Below are 7,220 nucleotides of genomic sequence, written 5' to 3' on the forward strand. Positions count from 1 at the left end.
TGTTCTTCACATTACCAAACAGAACAAAACCGTGAGGATGGAACTGATCCAGGACCTTTCTGCTCCTTCCTCCGTTGATCAGTCATGAACTTGGTTGCGCCTCACAGCTTCAACTCAACTCCCCAACATGAAACAGCATCACACATCTAAATTGCCAGTTAATAAAATAAATAAGTTACAAATTCATCAGCATACATTTTGGTATTGTTTGAAAGTTCTCTTTATGTTCTTTCAGATTAAATAATTGGTTTTGACATGCAACACCTGTAAACATGTTTCTTTCACAATGTATTTGGTACTGTTAGCAGCAGAAATGTGACCAAAGTAATATAATAAGTATGACTTTACATTATAAAATCTTTTAATAATTTGGTAAATGTCTTGTCTTTTCAGGGAACTACAGCAACAAAATTCATGACTGAACTCCTGACAAACACTGGACGTCTCCTCTGCTCTCTCTAATCAGCACACAATCCACTTTCCTTTACAGTTCTGCATAAAAAGTTTGCTTCCTAACTTCCTGCGTTATTAGATATGACTAGCTCATTTTTCATCTTGACAGCTTCATTAAAGCAGTGTGAAAAGGCTCAAAATATTTGTGTGCATGTGTGTGTGTGTAAAATCAGTAACCCGTTTTTCTCCAGCCAGCTTGTCCTTGCACCGTCTGAAAAGCTATTTCTTTTTTCTCTCTCCCTCCTGTTTTCTTGGTCCTTTATCTTTCTACATCCACCTCTTTCACATTCTTCTATCATTCATCTCATCCCGCTTCATTACCCTTCACTCTTCCCATCATCTTACCAGCCTTTCCTTCTACCTCTATCTCATCATTCATCCCACTCCTCCTTCATGTTACTTCTTTTTAATGATTTTTGTTGTTTTTTGCCAACAAAAATAATCAACTTATCTGCTAGCTCACAGTTTGTCGCCAGCCTCCAAATGTCTCCCTGCTTTAGTATTAGCCAGCTAGTCCATGAGCCTCAACACGATTGGCTGCTTCCAGCAGGTGAGGCAGAGTTGTGCCACTTAACCAATACCCTGAAGTACGGGTCTGGGGCGTTTGAGGTGTCCACAACCACAGTGCAGCAGTATCAGCAGCTGTCAGCACTGGCAGTCCTGTATGAAGCTGAGCGTGGGGACGCTTTGATCTCCAGGCGGTCAGGAACAGCAGCATAATACACAGTAACACACACACTCACAATGACCTCTGTGTGTGTTTTAGTTTCTCACTTCCCCAAAATGTCTGCAGGCCACACCCAGCACTCCGTCGTCACGAGTCCGGGGGAGGGACTCATGATGCATTTCATAGTGTGTCGGATAAACCTTGTTTTAACGACAATTTATAATCGATGGTTGCAATAGAGCCATTTTAACCATCATTAATTGAAAAACCCACGATACATCGAGTTTCCTCGATACATTGCCCAGCCCTAATCCACACTGCATGAAAAGTGGGATTTTCAACAGCTATTGACACCTAGCGTTGCCATGCGCTTAGAGTTTGAGGGCTATCAGCAGGGTTTTTTGTCAGAGTGGGAAATTGTAGGGAACTGCAAAGAACCGACAGAACCTTTGTGTGTACGTGTTGCCCCATCACTTCCCTCCCCTTGGGCCTAGGAGAGCTTTTCATATTTAAAAGAAGTTGCTGAGAGCCATGCAAATGCAAATCTATTGAGTGCAGGCCTTTGTGACTACCTTGTTGTAGTTCACCCATTTTACCTTCTGTACACCATCCAGGTCGGTTTACCAGTTCCAGAACCCGACCAAAACCTCTCAGTGTTATCTTGAGAAATAATGAGACTTGGTTAAATATAAAGCAGGCATTAAAGCCAAAAATGTTTAAATGTTACAAAGTCATACAAATGAAACAAATACAGAGTGAGTCACCATCCAGCGCTTGACCACACTTAGCTCACCTTAGGGATGTAACCAAGTGTGCATATCAAAGTACAATTTTCAGGGTAAATCTGATGATGTATTGTCAACATTACACGTCTGTCAAACTCATCCAAGATTGTGTGGTGGAATGCAGACAGAGCCACCGCTGTACACATTTCCAAGAGAAGTGTTTCTGCCAACGTGAAAACGCTGAGCTTGGTTGTGCCATCATGTGACAAAGTTCCAATCATTTGCACATGTAAAATATTGGTCATTTTAGTACCATAGCCAGATGTTCATGGCATACTAAATTGTTGTTGACTCTTCTGAAATCACCTCAGAATCTGGACTTTGTGATTAAACATTCCCAGTTTCCTTTGAAACACTCAAACAAGTGTTATAGTTATAGAAGAATGCCATGAAGAAGTATGATTGGAGAAAGAATATTCAAACAATGATCTATCTTATCTGGTAAAATAAATCTTACAGGTGTGTTAGGAGCACTGAAAAACTTAGTTTTGATTGAATTGATAATATAAAAGCAGAATATGCATGATTACATACTTACTGAGTGACTGACATACCACCCATCTGTAGATTACGTAACTTAATCAAAAATAAGAAAAAAAACGTGTTCCAGAGTGGTTCAATGTACAAAAAATATTTTTGTGAACAATATTCAAACTAAATGTTAATGTTCACTGATTTCTTCAATGACCCAGAGTCAAGTCATATTGTAGAAGCAGTATGAATTCAATACCACAATACAGGGCTGAAGAAACTACAGATAGTTTATTAGTATATTCTGGGGTGTCCAAAGTCGGTCCTTGAGGCCCGGCATCCTGCATGTTTTAGTTCTCTCCCTGGTGATAGTTACAACCTTTTCAGCTTTTCATTGTTCCTCTTAGGCCTTCTAACGAGCCATCATATGATCCAGGTGCATTAAACCAAGGAGAGAACTAAAACATGGAGGATGAAGGGCCTCGAGGACCGACTTTGGGGACCCCTGGTAGATACAATTAGTTGCTTAACTCTTGAGTTTTAATTGAAGAACAAAATAGTTGAAAATATGTGATACCTTCTGATAGAGCATAAGCATTTTTATTCTTTTTTGTTGTTAGTGTTAGTTAAGCAATAAATATAACTTGGATATGATCAATTATATTTATTATATTCTGTATAAACTAAAAAGAAGACAGCTCAAAGTAGAATTGAGTAAATGAACATCTATACAATTAAAAACATATTAGTAGTTAATTATAATAAAAATAAAATATATTGTCATGTAATTTTTTAAAAAAACAAATCTTCTAGATTTTTTTTTTCTGTCAACTTTCTGTTCAGACTCCAGTCCAGTGGGTCGCAGTAATGAGTTTAATGGCGGTTGCCTGATCGACTATGAAGATAGTTGATCAGGCAACCGTCATTAAACTCCAGAAGAAGATCTGCACAGCCGCTGAAACCAACGTGAACGAAAAAGTCTGTGCTTTCTGTGAAATGCTGTAAAAACAATTATTTTAGGGATCTTCAATGAGGTCGGACGGGATGAAGCCGGTATGCATCATGTTCATTCACTACGTTGATTCCTGATTCCTCAATGGCTGGTTGTCTTATGCACTGAGTGAAAGAGAATAATTTGAATATTTATATATATGTTTTTAATTTTACATTTATTTCCAGACACTTCACAATATGGGAGTCACATGAATGTTGATCAGAACTCTCAGGGGGGTGCTGTGGTGGCGTAGAGGCAAAGCACGACCCACGTATTGAGGCCTTAGTCCTCATGGCGGTTCCTGCGACCACCGCGGTGGTTTGCATCCAGTTTTGGATGCAAAACGCACAAACGCCTGGTGACATTTGCCACATGTCTTCCCTCTCTCTCATTACTGTTTCCTGTTGAACTACTTTCAAATAAAGGCCATTAGAGCCAACAAAACCTTTTAAAAAAAGAACTGATGTCCATGATGAGGACAGACTGTATCTTGTAGTGATTTTGTTTTTTTGTGTGTTTATTTCTGTGTTCTGTGGAGTCTCCGTGTTGTCCCGTCTACCCCTTGATTGTCCCCCAGCTGTCCCTTGTTACAGTTAAAAACAAGGGAGCAAGGGAGTTGCCCTTCCTTCTCCGTGCTGCTTCTGGGTCAATATCATTGCAGGACATAGTAGGAATGGTGAGGAAGGATCTGTTGAGATAGGAACCAAGGGTCTTGCATTGACTATAAACGATACTTCAGCCATTAGGGTACAACGCACTTCATGTGTCAGATGGGTGTGTTTGTTCAGCAGGAGCATGGAATCCAGTATTCTGCAAGTTACCCCAATCATCCTTTCCCAGATGCCACCCATATGGGAGGCATGTGCAACGGTTAGCGTGAAAATAGTTGACAATGTTGGGAGGGTTTTCACTCGATTGTGTCATACCAAGCTCCACACTTGCTGCAATGAAGTTGGTGCCCCCAGTGTTGTAGTACTCGAGATCGGTCTTGGTCTTAAGACCATTTTTTGATGGTCTCGGTCTCGTCTCGGACTCGACCGCGTTTGGTCTCAGTCTTGTCTCGGACTCGGGGACTGAGGACTCAGCATTTTATTTCAAGACCAGTGAAGACTGCAACTGTGAAAATATCACTAAACGTACAGCATACTGTCCAGTTTATTTGTTAACATCGTTGTTTTCAGTGGATGCAAAACGCACCGATTAAAACCCAAGCAATAACGTGATTGTGTTTCTCCCCCTCCTCTCCCCACCTTTCACTCGCACGCGTCTCCAAGACATGCGCAGTGGTTTCCTCTCAGCGGCAGAAGATGTCGGTCTAATAGTCAGTAATAGAATAGCGCTGCATAAATCATAAGAAATCCGATGGCCACAGCTAACTCAGCAGTGCTTCGCTGTCACAGACGGTGGGGACAACGTCTAACTTTTTTCGTCACTTAGAAAAGTAGCTCAAAGAAAGGTAAGCTCCGTTAGCTGTATGTGTATAGCAAAGCTAGCTGTATAGAGACACATAAGCATATTGATGAAAAAAAGTTGTCACTCACTGCACTTAATTATTGTGCGGAGATGTTGACTGACTTGTCGCATATATGGGACAACGCTATGTCTAACGCTGTGACATTCAGAAACAGTCTGATTTTTCTGAACGACTCTTTACTAATTAGATAGGACTGGAGTCACTGAGAGCCGTTGTTCTATGAGATTACCATACGCTGTCAGAATAGCATACATGCAGTGAGTACCATGCCTGCGCATTAAGAAATCCGACCGTCTGAGGAGTTGTCAGTTCACCATATGCAACAAGTTATGACAAAAATAAGTCATTAAATTGTTTACAATGATAACTATATAGATATACATGCGTTGTGGTTTCAAAGTGTATTGAAAGCAGGTCTGGCTGCAGCTGCAGTCAACGACAGCACACGCCCGTGTAACACTCATTAACCTACTTAGCCGCTAAGTCAGGATGCCATACAACTGTTAATAAAGCGTATGATGATCTACGTCATGATTCTATGTTGCTGATTAAATGAAATCTTATGGTAATAACGTGTCTGACAGATATAGCCGTGAGTTCGTGCTAAGTGTATGACGATCTGACCTGACAGAACACCCGTTCTTTGTTCTTGTAATGCTCTGCGTACGCTGCAGTAGCCATCATGATTTTGTTTAATTATGTACGTTGATATTTTTTACATTAACAAATAACTAAAACACAAGAACGAAAGAGCATGCACATTGCTCTTTGATTGTTTTTGTTCAAAGTGGCAGCTGTAATGTCTGCCATGGTGTCAGACTGCCTGGTTTCATGTAGCAGGAGAGGGGGTGAGAACAGTCACGGTGAGCGTCTTGTGCTTGGTTACTTCTTGCTTGTTGCTCCTTGGTCAGTGTTCATAGCTGAGCGTTATTTACCATACGGGCATTGCCTCAATTGCTATGTTTAATGGTGCAGAGAGTGGTGGTTTCTGATATGAGCAATATGGGCATACGCCCAGGGCGTTATCTTTTTAGGGATGGCATGAGACCAGCGCGGATTGTAGCACAGAGATGGAATATTTAATATTGGTAAAATGTATTAAGTATTTAATATGTAGGTGTTTTTATGGGAATATGGATCTTTCAGATCAATTTGAGAAGCAATTTTGATCACATTTTACATTTTATCGTGTCATGTAATACCAAGGCCGCTGGTCTTGGTCTTGACTTGGTCTCAGACCCTAAAAGTCTTGGTCTTGTCTCGGTCTCGATACACTCTGGTCTTGGTCTTGCCTTGGTTTCGGGTTAGGTGGTCTTGACCACAACACTGGGTGCCCCTATCTGATCGCATTTGTTTTTGCTGGACCTCGTTTTGCAAAGGAATCTACGTATTGCGTTTATGCAGCTGCAAGTGTCCATAGATTCAATGACTTCAATATGTACACCTCTTGTACACATACACGTCGGCCTGTCGCGATAAACGACAAAACAATTAATTGCACGATAAATTAAACCTATCGACCTCATTTTAATTATCGGCTTTATCGTCTCTTCCTGCCTTTTTTCTTTCTATTGATGACACTGAATGAAAAAAGGCTCAAAAAAGCTCTCCACTGACCCTCCCTTCCTCATTTCCTTAGTGTAATGTCCAGCGGACACAACATGAGTTGTCGGCCCATTTTCAAAACCTGAGAGACACATTGGCCGACAGAAATACTAGGCATAACCGTTTGATCGGGTTCAAACCGCTATGCCTAGTACTCTGACTTCTAGGCAGAATACTAGGCATGTGGTGTCCAGCCACATGGGGCCAAGATAATGGCTACAAGTCCAGTTAACTAATTTTAAAATCGGGCATTAATCAATGCTTTACTAGAATCTACCTGCAATGCATAGAGTCAGTGTAAAATCCTGACTGAATGAATCATTATAACCTATTTATGTCACATTTACGAAGAACAGCTGAAAACCTACCGGGTTTATCAACTGCGGTAGCAATTTGGCTCCTACTCCTCCCATTGTCATTTCTATATTCTTTGCACGAAATCTTGAATAAATATTAATGTTGTTTCCACATATCATCTCCAATGTCCGCTGGACGAAAGCGGGAGGAGAATCCGCACTTTCTGATTGGCTGCCTGTCACACTGTTCAGCTCCCAGTTGGGGAAAACCCCTGATTTAGATCGGAGCAGCCACGACGATTCACACTGCTGGATGATCAGTTAAGAAATCACCAGCAACAATCTTGGATCGCCCAACATTCTAAGATTGTCATAAGGAGAAAATAGGGGCAAAAAAATCGTGTAGTGTGAACTATTGCGTCAGGATGTGCCCATCTTCTCTATTTAAATCTAGTGATTACTGAAGGCCAATATA

General features: G+C 41.0%; 1 long non-coding RNA gene across 1 annotated transcript in view; it reads right to left on the reverse strand.

The window, feature by feature from the left end:
- Positions 1-719: 719 nt before the first annotated feature.
- Positions 720-7,220, reverse strand: part of LOC107834788 (uncharacterized) — a 7,974-nt gene continuing 1,473 nt past the window's right edge. Inside the window, exons 2-3 of the long non-coding RNA XR_001660612.1 lie at positions 4,748-4,756; positions 720-730 (exon numbers count right to left, since the gene is read on the reverse strand). This is a non-coding gene — a long non-coding RNA (uncharacterized LOC107834788). The remainder of the gene's footprint in view (positions 731-4,747; positions 4,757-7,220) is intronic.

Source organism: Poecilia formosa, unplaced genomic scaffold (assembly GCF_000485575.1).
Source record: "Poecilia formosa unplaced genomic scaffold, Poecilia_formosa-5.1.2 Scaffold768, whole genome shotgun sequence".
NCBI classification, from domain to species: Eukaryota; Metazoa; Chordata; class Actinopteri; order Cyprinodontiformes; family Poeciliidae; genus Poecilia; species Poecilia formosa.